The 18,748-nt window shown below is 33.7% G+C and overlaps 1 long non-coding RNA gene across 1 annotated transcript; it reads left to right on the forward strand.

Moving 5' to 3' along the window:
* Nucleotides 1–5,693: 5,693 nt before the first annotated feature.
* LOC128313022 (uncharacterized) lies at nt 5,694–18,069 on the forward strand. The gene is made up of 3 exons (XR_008293127.1): nt 5,694–5,897; nt 6,555–6,612; nt 17,396–18,069. It is a non-coding gene; the product is annotated as an uncharacterized LOC128313022 (long non-coding RNA).
* Nucleotides 18,070–18,748: the final 679 nt, after the last annotated feature.

Raw genomic sequence — 18,748 nt, forward strand, 5'->3', positions numbered from 1 at the left:
CTCTTTCTGCAACTACCCCACTTGTGCTCTCTTTTTCTCTCAAAATAAATAAACATTAAAAAATATTTTTAAAAAATCTTACACAGAATCTCAATGTATTAAGTGGCTGACCCAAGCAGCACCAAAATGATTGCAATGGACTTGAGGTCCACTTTTTCTCCACGTCACAAGCTATCCTGCCCTATCTCCACCTCATTTAGCCTCTAGAGAACTCTGGACTTTTGTAAATCAAGATTGGAAACTTCTGGATTGAAGAGAAGCAGTATCCTCTAGTGGTCACTGATAGAATCTTACTTGGCTAGAGTTTAAAGCCAGTGTTTCTTTGTTTATAAACTAAGATTATGTTCCTATACCATTTGGGTGAGCTTGTTTACACTTTAGTAAAAACAACTCTCAGATCTCAGTGATACGTCAGCAGAAAGCTTGTTTCCCACTCCTGTTCACGTTCTTCACAATTTCCCTGCATTATTTGTGTCCTTCCTCAGGACTCATCTGCTCTCTGGACGTCACTAGAAACGTTGAAGAGGGAAGGAGAGCATGTGGGTGGCCATGCAGGCTGCAGGAACTTACACCCAGAAGTACAATAGCTTAATTCTACTTGTGTGGTATTGGCCACAGACACAAGACCAAGGCTGATTTCACGTGTGCTGGCTAGTCCAATATTGCCTCGGGGAAGAGTACTCATTATTACACACTACCTAAAACTAACCTTGATCACAAATCTGAGAGTTAGTTGGTCAAGGAAACTACATTTGCCAAAACAGTTTTGGCAAAATGTGGCATTTACTGTGTTTATTCTTAACTCAATGTTGTGTGTAGAGGGAAGGGCATGTGGTCATTTGAGAACATTTCCAAGCAGTACCGTTTTATTTATCTTTTAGCGATGGTCCAACAAGATGGGAGCAGAATGGACACAGGCCCAGCAGTATTAGAAGGAAGACATGGCTGTGTATCCTGAAGATGTCATTGTTCTATTTAGTTTCATTGTGTTTTCCTTAAATATTAATCATGTGTATTCTCTCACAAGTCTTGAGGAGTTTACTGCACAAGTTAACCAGAAGAGCTTCTTAGGGGTGATTGAAAACTTGCACCCAGCAGAAATCTGGGCAAGGTTTCAAAGATGGAGTCTAAACATCCGATGTTGGAAAGGGCGTACTTTGCTCTTTTATAACCAGTCATCATTGTACTAAGAATTGACTACTGGAAATAGAGACCACCTGGTGGACGTGCCAATGTTCATATATTTGTAAGACCTAATATTTGGGGGGAGGTGGAGGGGAGGGAACCAACCACCAACAAATATGGAACTATGTATTTTCCTATATATTTAAGTAGCAATATATATATGATTAAAGCAATGTTTATATCTCTAGATATTATTTCAATGTTTTCAAAAAATAGTTTTCACCTGGATTAGGATTTTCAAAAATATGACGCAAAGAGGCATTTCACTTAGCCTTTTTACAAGCTGCACAACACCAAGGGAGGATGGGGGCAAGAGAAACACGTGTCCCCAGATACCAGGGCCCTTGCCCTACTTCAAATACAAGAGCTACACATGTTTTTATCTATATACATTTATTTAAAATTTCTAGGTTTTTATTTGAAAAATACATCATGGCTAGAGACAACAAATCAAAATTTTTTTAAAAATTTAAAAGTGAGTGAATACCATTAACCTGTCTGATGTGACAAACCCTAAGGGAGGTCTGATAGCATGATGATCAAGACTGTAGACTCTGGGTGGTATCCGTTAAGTGTCTGACTCTTGATTTTGGCTCAGATCATGATTTCATAGTTCATGGGATCGAGTCCAACATTGGTCTCTGCACAGCCTGCTTGGGATTCTCTCTCTCCCTCTATCTCTCTGCTCCTCCCCTGCTTGTGCTCTCTCTCTTTCTCTTTCTCTCTCAAAATGAATAAAATTTAAAATATTTTCAAAAAATAAAAATAAAGACAATAGTCTCTGAAGCTGAACTGCTTGGGTTTATATAAATAAGTCTGATATATGGTATTCAAGCCTTTTTGTTCAGTTAGCCACTAATTTATCCAGAGAAATAATAAACAAAACTCATTTTCAAGTTCATATATACCAAACTAAGGAACATACAAGAATGTTGTTTACTAAAATGTAAAGTAACTATTAGAGGAAAGTTTGAAAAAAAAATAATCTGCAAATTAAGAGAAGGCTTCAAACTTAAACTAAAAAAAAAAAATAGCAGGTTAGCATAAAATGTTAACTGACATTACCAAACAGAAGTAATTTTCATGTAGCAAAAAAGGAAGTGGAAAGAGTTTTAAGAAACTAATAATGTTTCTTCTGCTCCTAATTCAGGACTCCAAAGATGTGTTTGGTTTGGGTGATTTTGCATTTTTGTTTTTGTTTTGCACTATCATAAAGTTTGTGGCAAATACACTACTGAAGGTAAGTTATTTTTTAAGACTTCCGTTTTATATTGTGTCCAAATGATAGCTTCCTATTAAAGAAAAATAGTTTGGAATTGATTCTACTTCTTCAGAAATAAAGTCTCTAAAATTTATTTTTGCCCTGTAAATTCAAGATAAGTTCTAGTTTGAAATCTGAAGAAGATTTAATAGTAACTTCTACAACTTTCACAGTTTAAAAACTCATAAGATATGTTTTGAAATAAATTGCAGTATAGTCTACAAATATTCAATATATTTGAGAGGAAAGGCAACAACATGCTGGACTCAAGAAGATACCTTTAGAGTTCTAGTTTCTGTTAAGTACATAGAGAGCTAAAAAAGCATCACTCCTACTAATCACCAAGAAAAAAAACCCACAATCTGTAAAAGCCATACTTTTCTAGAGCCCACTCAAAAGCTAAGATCACTCAGCCCAATGAAGACACACTAAAAGAACCTTAGTGAACAACACACCTTATGGTGGAAGACTGAATGTTTTCCCCTGATACCAATAAGAAGTCAAGTATATTCACCCCATCACCCTCATTCAGTATTCTTATTGAAGTCTTAACCAGTGTAATAAAGCGACAGTTAAAAGGATCTCTGAAAACTATCCAACACTATACATTCATTGTGGATTGGAATTCTAAGGGGAAAATGGAAAATTAACATTACACAGAGTTCTAAAGAATTCCAGAGTGGAAAGAATAGTTTCTGGACTTCCTACAGTGTAACATAGAAACTATCCATCTCAAAAGAAACTTGAGTTCAATATGGCATGTAGGGAGTAAGGCCATGATGGATGACAACTATGTCTAGGCAGGTATATCTGTGGGCAGCCTCAGGTGACCAGAAAAAGCAATAAATGTGAGGGAATCAAGCAAGGTGAAGTACAGCATAGCTGAGACCAGTGAGTAGAGAGAGGCACATGTGGTTATCAATATTGCTGGATTCCTGAGTATTCCAATTCTCCCTTTAGATTTAGAGTAAGATCGTACTTCCTCACTACTTGTGCCCAGATGGGGCTATGGAACTACTTCTGGCCAATAAATTGTGAGTGAAAATGATATGGTCCATGTGTAGAATGAGCACTTAATTGCCAGCGTGTGGCTCTCCAGAGTATTTTTTCCCCCTCTGCCGTGGCTAACTGCAACACATCAGATAGTGACTTCTCTGTTATCCTGGGTACCAGAGAAAGGATAATGACAATGTTAGACAGAATTTTAGGGTCACCCTTGATGTGTAAATAGTATAAGTATATATTACAAATATATTTAAGTAGTGTAAGGAAGAAATGAAACCACTGAGATTTTGAGGTTGCATATTACTCCAAGTATTCTGTGTAATCTTGACCCAAATAGCAACAAAAGCACTAATTTCAGGACATTATGTATCCCTAAAATACCCAATTCATACCTGGAATGAAATAATAGAGAAATAATTCCCAAACTCTGAATCTATATGAGAGGAGACTAGATTGTTTGCCAGGGTATCACTAAAGTTGTTAGACTTCAGAAATCAAGTACAAGTTCATTTATTAATATATATGAATTGAAAATAATGAACATAATGAATTAAAAATACCAATTTTGTCATATCAGAAATGCAAATGGGTATGTATATGCTCTAAGGTCTTCCAAGAAACCAGTTTTGGATGATTCTGAGACTAAAATTAGTTAGTTGTGTAATTCTTATTAATCCATGATACTTACTCTTGTAACTCTCATACCATAGTATCTGAAATCATGTTTCCCAAAAGCTAACATTCTTGATAGCAACATTTAAAATGATACTTTATTTTTGGGGTGACTGGGTTGCCTAATTGGTTAAGTGTCCCACTTCATCTCAGGTTATGATCTTGCAGTTCTCGAGTTTGAGCCCCACATTGGGCTCTCTGCTGACAGCTCAGAGCCTGGAGCCTGCCTCAGATTCTGTGTGTCCCTTTCTCTCTTCCCCTCCCCTGCTCACGCTATGTCACTCTCTCTCTCTCAAAGTAAACATTAAAAAAATTTAAAAAATAAAGTGATACTTTATTCTTCACATTTTTGTCTATCATATGGGTTTATTTTTACCTTCAAAATAATGATTTATCATTAGTATAAAGATTCTAACATAATTTTAAAATGTCACTCGTAATCCAATATGAAGAATGTTTTTTCTCTAATAGAAGATTGGATATCCTTATTCAAAGTCCATAATCAGAAAGGTCAAGCAAAATTAGTAATTGTATTTGTATTTACAAGATGCTAAACAATTACTCACAAATAAGCTAATGTTAGCATTTTTGTACTATACTAAGATTCATCCCTTTCTTAAATGTGTCATGTAGATTGTTGTTTGTCAGTTGATTATGGAATTAAACACTTGAATCCTTTCTTGTTCTTTATTGAAGGAAGAATTGGAAATGAGCTTTTAAGAAATCTAAATTTAGTGACACTAAGTCTTATCTATATCATTAGAATTCATTTTATTAAGTCATCATACCCTTCTGCACCAAAGTTTAGGTTTACAGGTTGAATAAGGCCGAATTAAAACTAACCTATTATCTTCAAAGTTGCTAAGAAACTAGCACATGTTCTTACCACAAAAAAAGACATGATCATTACATGACATGATAGAGGTGTTAGCCAATCATGCTATGCTGGTAATCACATAGCAATATATACATGTATTAAATCAACAAGTTTATACCTTAAATTTACACAATCCTATATGTCATTTATATCTCAATTAGCAAAACGCTCACACACACACACACACACACACACACACACACACACACACACACACAGTTCATCCACAATGCTGTGCACCTACAGCCTCTAAATAGTTCCAAAACATTATCATCATGCCAAAATAAATCCTCATACCCATTAAATAGTTGTTCTTTATTTATCCCTCCCCCTACTTCCTGACCCCACCGAACTGCTTTCTGTCTCTATGTATTTACATATTCTGGATGTTTCAAATGAATGGAATCATGCAATATGTAACTTTTTGTGTCTTGTCACTTTCACTTAGCACAATGTTAAACAGTACTTAATTTCTTCTCTGACTGAACAATATTCCATTCTATGTCCATCCATTCATTGACATGTGCATTGTTTCCATGCTGACATTTTGGCTTGTGAATAGTGGTGCCGTGAGCATCAACGTACAAGCATTTCTTAGACGTACAAAGCATTTCAATGCTTTGGGCTGTATTGCCACAAGTAGATTTGCTGGAATCCTATGGTAATTCTATATTTAGCTTTTTGAGGAATCACCAAACTATTTTTGATAGCAGCAGAACCATTTTACATTCCCACTAGCAGTACACAAGTGTTCCTATTTTCCTGCATACTTGCCGACACCTGTTATTTTCCATTCTTTTGATTATAGCTATCTTAGTGAGTGTTTCACCTGAAAGTTTTACTTTACAATCTTTTATCTCGTATTCTATAAACGCCATCATTTCTTGAGAGCAAAAAGTAAGTATATGCAAAGTCATGTTTCCTGTGGTAGTTTCCTTCAAAGTATTTTCTTCTTAGGGCTGTTTAGAATCTTTAAAGTTATTGTTTCCACAGATACTTCTTACGATTTTTTTTAGTTATTCATTTATACTCAAGCATAGTATCTGGGGGGGGGATCCTGTTTTGTGTACTACTATTGTAATTATATTTTGAAATATAATTAATTCCAGAGTTAGCCAATGCAAATGATTTATTCAGAAAATTAATAGACTGAGGAAACTGAGGACAGAATATGTGCTATAGGCTGTCCCAAAGGGACAATTCATACATAAACAGTTTAGTCAATTCCAGAATTATGTTCATATATCAATATAATGTTTTCTTCTGATCAGCGCCCTCAAAAGGTATGCCATGACATTGATATTAACTGCTGAATGTCCTATATGGCGCATGGGAGACTCACTATTGGGGGTAAACCTGGCCCCTAGAGCCTGCCTGGTTTCTGTATTTGCAGATGCTCTTGTACTCTTTGCATAATTAGTTATGATTACTTGGGATCTGCAGCAGCAGAAGGCAAACCATGTAGCTCTGCCCCTACTGTTAGCTCTATTCTTGCCATCTTTTTCTTTTTTTGAATTTAAATTCCTATAACGTTAACATACAGTGCTATATTAGTTTCAGGTGTACAATAGAGTGATCCCACAATTTCTTACAGTACTCAGTACTCAACATGGTAAGTGTACTCTTAATCCCCTTCACCTGTTTCACTGAACCTCCTCTACCTGCCACCTCCCCTCGGGTAACCATCAATTTGTTCTCTATAGTTAAGACCCTGTTTTTTTGGTTTATCATTTTTTTCTTTGTTTATTTTGTTTCTTAAATTCCACATATGAGTGAAATAATATGGTATTTGTCTTTCTCTAACTTATTTCACTTGGCATTATACCCTGTAGATTGATCCATGTTACAAATGTTACAAATGGCAAGATTTCAGTCTTTTTGATGACTGAGTAATAATCCATTAGATAGATAGATAGATAGATAGATAGATACATATACATATATATATATATATATATATATACATATACATATATATGTACATACACACCACTCTTCTTCATTTATTCATCATCTATCAATGGACACTTGGATTGCTTCTATTATTTGGCTATTGTAAATAATGCTGCAATAAACATGTTTTCATAACCTTTGGGTAAATACTCAGTAGTGGAATTACTGGATCACATGGTAATTCCAATCTTAATTTTTTGAGGAACCGCCATACTGTTTTCCACAGTGGCTGTACCAGTTTGTGTTCCCACTAACGGTGCACCAGTGTTTCTTTTTCTCCACATACTCACTCACATTTGTTGTTTCTTGTGTTTCTGATTTTAGCCTGTCTTAAAAAAAAAACAACAACAATGTTTACTTATTTTTTGAGAGAGAGAGAGAGAGAGAGAGAGCGCACAAGCAGGGAAGGAGCAGAGAGAGAGGGACACACAGAATCCAAAGCAGGTTCCAGGCTCTGAGCTGTCAGCACAGAGCCCGATGTGGGGCTCAAACTCACAAACCATAAATCGTGACCTGATCCAAAGTCGGATGCTGAACTGACTGAGGCACCAACGTGCCCCTGATTTTAGCCTTTTTGATAGATGTGAGGCAATATTTCATTGTGGTTTTGATTTGCATTTTACTGATGATGAGTGATGTTGAGCATCTTGTCATATGTCTGGTGACAACCTATCTTCTTTGGAGAAATGTCTGTTCATGTCTTCTGGCCATGTTTTAATTGGATTATTTGGTTTTGGGGTGTTGGGTTGTATAAGTTCTTTATATATTTGGGGTACTAACCCTTTATCATATTTGTTTTAATGGCTTTATAGCATATGTATGAGAATTGAGGGAGGATAATGTATGTGCAATATTTAGGATAGTGCCTGGCACATTGTACATTCTAAATATCAGTAATAATACTAATGCTCTAATCACTACAGTGCGATAAAATAAATAGCCTATGGTTAATATTATCTATATTCCAAATTTAAATGTAGCACATTGATTATCACAATATAGGGTTTTAAAAATTAATACAGTACAAAATAACATACACAAATGTGTGTGTGTGTGTGTGTGTGTGTGTGTGTGTGTGTGTTTATGTTTATGGCTGCCATGATAGGGATAAAAGTGTGGAGCATTAAGTGGCCTTTAGTTTCCAGATTCCCCTGTTGATTCACAACTTGTTATTTTCCTAATCTTATCTAGATGGCTTAGAACTGAGAAAGTTTTTAAAAGCGGACACATAAGAGGACTGTGAGCAGTTGCCGTTTTAGAGTTTTACACAATGTACTTCATCGAACTGTTGGGGACAGTTGCAGCAGGAAGGTGATGAGAGTGGTTAGAATCCATGTAAGAAGGCTGTGTGTACGTTAGGGACAAGAGCACTAGATTGGCAATCAGGAGGCTCTGGAATGAATCCCAAATGTGCCACTTTATAAATTGCAAATTTTAGCAATTATAAGCATTTATACTCTAACTTTCTCATTTTGACTTACAGGAAAAAATGCTCACTTTACAATATCGTTAAACAAAAAACAAATTTAAAATATGAGACATTTATAAGGACACACATGTTTTTCGGTAGTCAACAAATTTTGGGTCCATTTTTTAATATCAAAATAGGTAAACAAGTGCCTGGCCTTAGTAGTTAGGTATCCTGTTTTACTTCAATGTTATAAATAACACCTATAATAAATCACACTTGTTTAAAGACCAATGTCAGTTACTTATACTAACGTAAAATACCTACCCCTTAAAAAAACATTGAATTTCCCCCCACTTTCTGTAATACTAACCAGCAGTTTAGATGGAGGTTTTTGATTATTGATTTAATCTTCTCATTCATTATTGAGATGTATTTCTTCATGATTCAGTTTTGGTAGGTTTTAAAAGAATAAGATACTTAGGAATAAACTTAACTAAAGATATTTGTACACCAAACACTTCAAAATAAGTATTAAAAAACAAATACACAAATATATTCAAATATACCCCATGTTCATGGATTGGGATACTTACTATTGTTAAAATGCCCATACTGTTCAAATGAAATTACAGATTCAATGCTCTATCCATCAAAATCCCAATGGCCTATTTTTTACTCTTGAATAATATAGAAAAAACTCCTAAAATTTATATGGAATCCCAAAAGACCTGGAATAGCCAAAGCAATCTTAAGAAAGAAGAACAAAACTACAGGCGTTCAATTTCCTGATATCAGAACATATCACAACACTACAATAATTTAAAAATATATGATCAATTCATCTTTGATAAGCATGTCAAGAACACATAGTGGGGAAAGGACAATTTCTTCAACAAATGGTGAAGGATTCAAGGATGGAAAAGAATGAAGTTGGACCCTTGACTTACATTATACACAAAAATCTGCTCAAAAAAGATTTAAATGTAAGACTTGAAGCTCTAAAACTTCTAGAAGAAATCACCAGGAAAGTTTCTTGACACTGGCCTTGGCAGTGATTTCTTGGATATGACATCAGAAGCACAGGCAGTAATAGTAAAAATAGATAAGTGAGACTACTTCAAACTAAAAACTTTTGCACGATAAATGGAACAAGCAACAGAATGAAAAGGCAACCCACACAACGGAAGAAAATGTTTGCAAACCATTTATCTGATAAGGGCTTAATACTTATAATATATAGAAGCACCTACAATGCAATAACAAAAAAAGAAAATCCAAAATCCTAATTATAAAATGGGCCACAGACATGATAGATATTTCAAAAAAAAAGACACACAAATGGCTGACAAGTGTATGAAAAGACACTCAACCTCACTCAGGGAAATGCAAATCAAAGCTACAATGAAATAGCATCACACACCTATTAGATAGCTATTATCAAAAAATGAAAGATAATAAATGTTAGTTAAGTTGTTCAGAAATTTGAATACTTGTACGTCATTGGTGAGAAAGTAACATGGTGCAGCCATTTTGGAAAATAGTGTGGAGTTTCCTCAGAAAATTAAAGATAGAACTGCCATATGATCCAACAATCCCACTCCTAGGTATTTATCCAAAAGAATTGAAATCAGGATCTCAGTGTGGTAGCTGCACTTCCTTATTCACTGCAGCATTGTTCACAACAACCAAGATGTGGAAACACAGATAAGCGGATTCAAAAAAATGTGATATATACATACAGTGCAATATTATTTAGCCTTAAAAATAGGAAAATTCTTTCATTTCAGAAACATGGATGAATTTGGAGGACATTATGCTAAGTGAAACAAGCCTGTATTAGGACAAATACTGCATGATTTCACTTTTATGAGCTATCTAATATGGCCACATTCATAGAATTAGAGAATAGAACGGTGGTTGCCAGTGATTGGGACAAGGGGAAATGGAGAGTTGTGTTCATGGGTATAAAGTTTCAGTTATGCAGTTTAAATAAGTTCTAGAGATCTGCTATACATGTGCCTGTAGCTAACAACATGGTATTGTGTGCTAAAAATGTAAGAGGTTAGATCTCATGTTAAATGCTCTGTATCTCAAACACATACACATGAGGGACATAAGGAAACATTTAGAGATAAATAAATAGAGGTGAAAGCTATATTATCTTGATTATGATGATGATTTCATGGATATACACATATGTCCAAATTCATCAAACTATATTCATTAACCATGTGCAGTGTTTTGTTTTGTTTTGTTTTGTTTGTATATCAATTATACCTCAATAAAAGTATTTTAAAAATCTGAACAAATGAAACTTTGGTGACAAGATAAAATCACAAGTTTAAAATCTTCCGATTTTGTAAATAGCACAAGGGAAACAAGGTAAGACCAATTTACTGGCAGTGAAACAGACACACTCTGGCTATTACACTTTAAGAAAAAGAATGTGAAATTTAACAGACAGGAGTGGTTACAGTTTTAGGTTTGTAACATTGCTCTTACTTTTTATACTTCAGGTTGCAAGCTAACTTGTGTAGAAAAAAAATCATATAAAGTCAAGTTATGATTATTTTAAGAACAGTGTTATCATTACTATCATTTGTGTTTTTAACCTCAAATAGCATTAGAGATCTATAAATCTTGAAGCCAAACTTCACTCAAAAGCGTTTCTAAACAAAAGTTGAGGTCTAGGCAGTTTTTGTTTGTTTGTTTTCTGTGTTTTTTCTTTTTTTTAACGACTTTAACAACTACTTAAAAGCAAATTTTGACCACTAATCCAGTTTTTAAGGTTCTATTTCAGTTCCACAGATGGCCTTATCAACTACCAGAATATACTGAATCCAATTATACAGTATTTGTTAATGTTAAAGGAATGTGATCTTTTTACCAAACCAATAGATTGCAATACCTTGATACCTGTTCCTTTGGTCAAAAAATACCTATATTAAGAAAATGCCAATGTATAATAGAAATTAATACAATATCTATTAGTTCCATTTATTATTTAAAGCATGCCTGTTTCTCATTATTTTGATGTTATTTCGTGGGTTTCGGTGACACAAAATGTAGCGAAGCATGCAATGGATTAACAACATAAAAGCACATGAGAATAAATGTTCAGCAGTTTCGATTTTGATTCCAGGCCTAAATTTTAGTAAGGGCACATTATTGAAATAGCCAGTAGCTAGATTAATTATTTAGAATAACAGAATTCCAAATTGTCCCCAAAATAAATCAACCCACCTATGCAAATATAAATCCCTTGAGATAATCCCTCTATGTGCTGTTTCTTTGTGTCCCTTTCCTATGGTTACTTATAATCTACTTGGGAAGATAAATTTATAGTATAAAACACTCTGAAGCAGACACAAAGTACTCCAAAGAATATACAAAGTGTTCCAAGTGTTGGTTAATATTAAAGAAATAGTAGCCTTTATTATTATAGAGACAAATACTGAAGCTGAATAACATCTGAGGTTTTAATTTTAATCACAATCATTTACTTCTATTATAGATTTTTCTACCGAAAACCATTAAACTTGTTATTTTGGCAATTAAATTGCCCTAATGTTGTTCAGTTCTCAGAACGTCTGAAATCTCACACTTTAACAAGTATTGAGGTGATCTTGAGCGCATGGTGCATTACTTGGTCTCTTGATTTTAGCAGAGAGAACCAGAAGACACAATTGCTGATTAAAGGCTCAGTACTGTTTCAGGTACAAAATTACATGTCCGAATTGATGGTGTTTAGGTCGTTATTTTGTTTTAGAATCACACACAACAGCATAAAACTATATTTTGTCCCCGACAAAATGTTACCCCCACACGCAAATACACATGCTGTACACACCCCACAAAACATCCAACCTATCACTGGGGAAATGATTTTTTCATGCCAAGAGAAAATAATAAATCAAAATCTTCAGGTTTATCTGGATTGCCATTTTATCAAAAGTAAACTGTAATTCAGATTATGATAGGGAAAAGATAGGATAAAATAAGCGGAGAGGGAAAGGTTAGAACTTGAGATGCCTGCATAAGAAAAAACACATATTTTGGAACAATGCTGGGAGCATCTGACCACAGCAAACCCCCTTGGGAGTAAGGTTCCCTTAAAGATGTAACAGACACCACCAATTCCCCTCAGGTTCCCCTCAGGAATTTGACAATCAAAATACCTAACTAAAATAAGTAAGCCATAAAATTTATGTTATATGAGGGACAATATGACCATAGTCTGACTTCTCACACAATGAAGTCAAGTCAATCAGGAATATGCAAGCCAGCACCTAGAGTTATCAAGCTAATAAGGGTAGGACCTGAGAAAGAACAAAGCGGAAGGGGGGAGGGGGCTGACCAGAACCTTCTAAAACAAAGACCCTTGCCTCTGGTCGGGAGTATTCGCCTTGAAATGCCTTCTCTCTGCAAAGAGAGCTTTCGTACTAATCTTACTGTCTAATCTTATACTCTAATAAATTTTTGCCTGCTGCTCATTTTATTCTATATCCATCTCTTCATTCTTTGAAGCAACGAGACAACGAACCCCTAGTGTTGAACTAAAGAATCCTACAATAAGATCACCTGTAGCTGAGGTCTTCTAGTGCATATAGACATATATAACTATACTGTACTATTAGTATATTACTATTACTATATACACTATACATAAACATATGTAACTATACTATACTATTAGTATATACTGTTAGTATATTACTATTACTATATACTATTACTATATATACTACACATAAACATATATAAAATACTGTACTATTACTATATATATATATCCTTATATATTACTGAAATGTGGAGAGTGATTGTACTTAAAGGAACTATAGAGACTGCTTTGTACTTAATAATCAAAGTGTTCAAAAGTTGTTTACTTTAAAAAGGATGTCAAAATATTCTGAAATTAGTGTTCAAACTCAGAAGAATAAAATGGTAAATTTTTTAAAATCTGTAAAATATGACCTGTTAACATTCTAGTTTTAATTTGACTACAGAATGATAAGGATTTTTTGGTAGGATGATAGCTCATGTGTCTAAATGGTCAGGACACAGAAGAAACATAACTTCTAACAAATAAGCAAATAAGTACTAAATTCCAAATAGAAAAAATCTTAAGTACTGGAGGTGTAAATTTTAATACATTAATTATCTAGTCTCTCATATAGATTTGTGTTAATTTAAAAATGTGAGGCTCAGGGCGCCTCGGTGGCTCAAGTCAGTTAAGCATCTGACTCGTCATGATCTCATGGTTTGGGATTCTCTTGGAATGTTCTCTCTCTCTCTCAAAATAAATAAATAAATTTTAAAAAAAAGTGTGACTCAATAAAGTTATGATTTACATATCTTCTGCATTATCAATTTAATTTTTCTTTTATCACACCTGATTATAAAGGAAAAATTAGATTTCAAATAATCAAATATATAATGTGCCTATAATTTTGCAGAACATAAAATTGTTTTATTGTGCTGCATTTTTATATAAGCACTGTTAGGTTTGTCATTTTGTTTCATTGGCTTTATTTCATAATTTTTGTCAACACATAATCATGTTTTCATAAAGGACAATTTAAATACAAGACTTTTTTGTTTTAAATTCTAAATATCCTAATATATTCAAGTGATTATTTCTTGGGAATCTATATTTGAACAGGAATTACAGGAGAGAGAATTGCCCTGTTATCTTCTTCCTTTTATCATTATTATAAATTCTAAGTTTTTGCCACTCTGGATAAGGAATAAAGACAGCTATTGTTTAGGCCAACTAAAAAGCATACAATATTTAGATGGGAAATTAAAATCCTATATTATGTATCTAAACCAAGTATACCTCAAAAATGAATTATAATGTAAACATGACAGAATAGAAACTGAAGTAAAATAATTGATATTAAAAGACGTTTTCTATAGTTACTTGAAATATAGTATCATTTTCAAATTTTGAAAATTGTCACCAAAAAATAAGAGATTGCTAAAGTTTTTGAAAATATTATTGGGGCATATATCCCCCTGCAAAAATACCTACTGTTTCTTAGATTGCTTATGCATTAAAAATTTAGGATGTGAATGTCAATAAGAAAAAGAACAACAACAAACAATTATAAGCAATGAAGTTGCTTACAGAAAGATGGGTGACAAGAATTTATAGCTAATTTTCTACAAAGCATAAAATAAGTATTTGGATAAATGGGTTGGGACAGAGGAATTTAAAGCAAACAAAACATTCTTAGTATTTAATAATTATATGTAATATTTTTCACATGTCTATAATTTAAGTAATTTATAAAGGATAATAATAAAACAAATATACATAAATTCACCCACAGTTTAAGTAGTAGATCATGATTGATTTACCTATGTGCTTCTTCCCGACCCATCTTCCTGAAACACTTCAAAACTGCCACATACCTGGGGTGACTGGGTGGCTCAGTCAGTTAAGCATCTGATCTTGATTTCGGCTTAGGTCATGATCTCATGGTTCATGAGTTTGAGCCCCACATCAGGCTCTGCACTGTCAGCAAGGAGCCTGCTTGGGATTCTCTCTCTCCTTCTCTCTGCCCCACTACCTCACCCTCTCTCTTTTCAAAATTAAAAAACTTAAAGAAAAAAAAAACTTAAAAAAAAAAAAAGAAAAGACTGTCACATACCTGAACAGTAATGTGTTTATCAGCTTTATGTTTTGTTGGGCTAGTTCTATACACATGCACACACATCTGAATAATATTAATTTAGTCCTGATTGTTTTTGAGCTCTGAAGGGATATCCTAAAATGTAATCATCTTTATATGAATGTTTTCTCTCTTGCATTACCTTTCTCAGCTCTGTCCCATGTTGTCACTTATGATGCAGTTCAATACAGTTTCACTCTTGCAGAATATCCTGCTGTGTGACTCTTCTAAAATTAATTAATTAACAAAATCATTGGCTTTTATGAAAATAGCTGCTATAAGCTCTCTTGCATATGTTGTCTGCTAAATACAGGCAAGAGTTTCTTTCAGATACACATTTAGGTGAGGAACTGCTAACTCATGGTGTATCTGAAGCTTTAAATATAATTGCAAATTGTTTTTGCAAGACAGTCATCTGATTTATAATCCACAAGCCTTGTGTGTACTTATGTAACTCCACAACCTCCCGAAACTTGGTATGGTCTAAATCAGTGCAAAATGCTACCACATACTGGTGTTAATTTACAGATCCTTGGTTATTCATCCTCAGTTTAACTGGAAAAATAATCAACACCATTAACTAATTGGATCCAGTTAACATTTTAAATTATCTTTAAAAAAATTTTTTAAAGATTTTACAAGTATTTTTCCAACAATAACAAGCAACTGTATTAGAATTTTTAATAGAAATTTAAACAAAGCACAACCAAATCTTTGATCCATGTTTTACTGGTTTTGAAGGCCAACTTCGTATGACTGCAAATAATTGCTATGAATGATTAGTCCAATATATATTTTTTTAATTTCTACATCATCTATCTCCTTTCAATAACCTTTTGTACACTCCTGCCTGCAACATTTGTCTACTTACAAACTGCACCAAGTCAATTTTGGTACATAGACATCATAGAAAGTGAAAGTATTTTACATCTTTAGCAAAATGGAATGATCTAAGTTCTTGTCCCAAAAGTTAAGAGATATAGTCCTTGCTGTTCAATGACTGTGCGAGATGCCTTCTTTCCCTTTGTTTTTATAAATAGTTGTTTACTGATTAATGCTTGTTTATTTGAATAAAATCCACTTAGGTTATTATTAACTGAAGACTCAGATTTTGTTTACAAAGTCAAGTTCACCATCATCATTAGCATCTAGTTTGCTACTATTCGTCTCTTTCCATTCATTTTCTGATTCATTTCATAATTTTTAAAAATTCTTCCTCCATTAATTTTCTTCTTATTGTCCATATGGGATGAAAACAAAAAATACATAAATAAAAATTCTCAAGAGTGTCCAATGAAAGCTAAAATAAAATAAATAACTAAAAAAGACTACAAACATAAACTCTCAATTTTTCTGTCAAGATGGTGCAATACTGTGAACAACACAATAAGAAAACTAAAAGTTGATATAATAGCAATAATTAGTTTCACTTCTATACTATCTGTTTCTGTGTTTCCATCATTCTTCCATTTGCTGTTTATAGTGTCGCATATTGTGTAAGTTGGGAATAATGATGAGTAATGAAATTCCTAGGTCAATGAAAGAGCTAAATGTTTCAAGATACAGAAAAAATAAGATCTGAATCTACAGATCAATTTCAGGAAGACTAGTATCATTTTTATAAGTGAGTTTTCCTGACTATAGTTTGTCTCTGATTTGTTGTTTTCTTAATGCTGTTCAGTGAAGTTTTATAAACTTCTCTGTAAAAGTCTCGCGTATCTATTGTTACATTCATCCTTAGGCAAGTTATTTTACTGTATTTGCATTGTAATTGTATCAACAATAAGTGATGTCTCTTTAAAAAGTCATGTTTTTAAGTATTTGTGGTCACAGTATAAACATTTCATTTTTATATATTGCTCTTAACAGAAATATACCTAACTAAACCCTTTTACTTTTTCTAAACATCCTCATGTGTTTTCTGTTGGTTTTTGTATCTTTTATATGTATGTTTTGGTTTTTATTTTTCAATCGTTATATTTCCCGTACAATATTATATAGTACATATGGGTATGTAAAGGAAAGCTACTAATGATTCAATATTACAAGCAGAACGTTGATTGGAGGATTATAGTAGATAAGAAAATTCCCTAGTTGTTAAATAGCTTCTATCATTACAAGGTGTGCTTTTTCTTAAATTGCTCTCTCCACATCACTTGAGTTGATCATATTGTTTTTACCTCTAGTTATATATATATATATATATATATATATATATATATGTGTGTGTGTGTGTGTGTGTGTGTGTGTGTGTGTGTGTATGCTAATTTTTAACTGACTTGCATTCCTGTCATAAACATAATGTCGCTATGATATATTACTTTTTTTTTCTCTTGGCTCTACTTTTCCAGAAGGCAAAAATTACAGGATCACTCTAAAGCTTTCCCATTCTTCTCCTGCATTTGAGTCCCTGCCAAGATGTAAGTGATGGTAGCTGACTTCCTTGCTACAGCAAGCTCTGAATAAATAACCTTTGCCTGTTCTCATTTAGTTGGTCTCCATTTATTTCTACAAACTACATATTTCCCTTTCAAAATCACTTGCATTGAACCTCACATTTTGATAAGAAGTGTTTTCATTAAAATTCAGCTCTAACTTTATTATTTTTGTTATGATTTCTTCTTTGATGATACTGGAGTTATTTATATGTGTTTATCTTAAATTCCCAAATTTACGGGTGTTTTTAATCCCTTTGGTTTTGATATCTATTGCTATTTAAGGCTTCTTACAAGTATCTGGAGAAATATAATTGAAAGCAAAATTTCCTCCCATCCCAGGAAATCTTTTTACCAAGATGGAAGAGAAAAAAATGTCAGTGTAATTATTGAATCAGCATTAAAGAAATCATGGTGTTCATCATAGAAGTTCATTAAGAGATTGCAAAAACAGGAGTGCTTGGGTGGCTCAGTCAGTTAGGCATCCGACTTTGGCTCAGTTCATGATCTCCCAGCTCATGGGTTTGAGTCCTATGTTGGGGTCTGTGCTGACAGCTCAGAGCCTGGAACCTGCTTTGGATTCTGTGTCTCCCTCCTCTCTCTCTCCTTCCCTCCCCTACTCGCACTCTGTCTCTCTCTCTCTCTCTCTCTCAAAAGTAAATTAACACTAAAAATTTAAAAAAATGAGAGAGATTACAAAGACAGAAAGCAAGGTGACTTCTTTATGCCAAGCAGACACAACTCATTGCATATGGGTTCTCAAAATAAATAACTTACTAGTCCTCAAGTAAGAGGATTTTCCGTCACCGTTTGTCACCGTGTGATTCATCCTGGTTTACCTGGTAACTAAGAAGACCACCTGTGTTTGCTAATTGACTTTATCCAGAGGAAGAATAAACCTCTCATATCTTTATGACAGGAGGTGGTTTGGAATGAGGTCTAAGTTTGACTCCTACCTTCCCAGACACTGGGAGGTAGATTCACTTTCTTCCCTGATAATTAACATCTCAAACAGATAGTTCCTGGGTCCTTGAGAAATGCTGAAAAGAGGTTTATTTAACTTTTCAAAAGACTTTATTTACACAACTATAATTTAAAAAAAAATAAATATTCTAAGAGAAAGGAAGGGGAAGGCTCCTCCCTTATTTTCAACAGAAGGAATAAGTCTCTTGTTTTTACCTGTATTTGCCCTTACATCATCAATGATTGACAGAAATTAATAGGAACCTCTTACCCTATTGTAATTTTCCATTTCTTTTTTGATGGTAG

The sequence above is a fragment of the Acinonyx jubatus genome, chromosome E4 (genome assembly GCF_027475565.1).
Source record: "Acinonyx jubatus isolate Ajub_Pintada_27869175 chromosome E4, VMU_Ajub_asm_v1.0, whole genome shotgun sequence".
NCBI classification, from domain to species: domain Eukaryota; kingdom Metazoa; phylum Chordata; class Mammalia; order Carnivora; family Felidae; genus Acinonyx; species Acinonyx jubatus.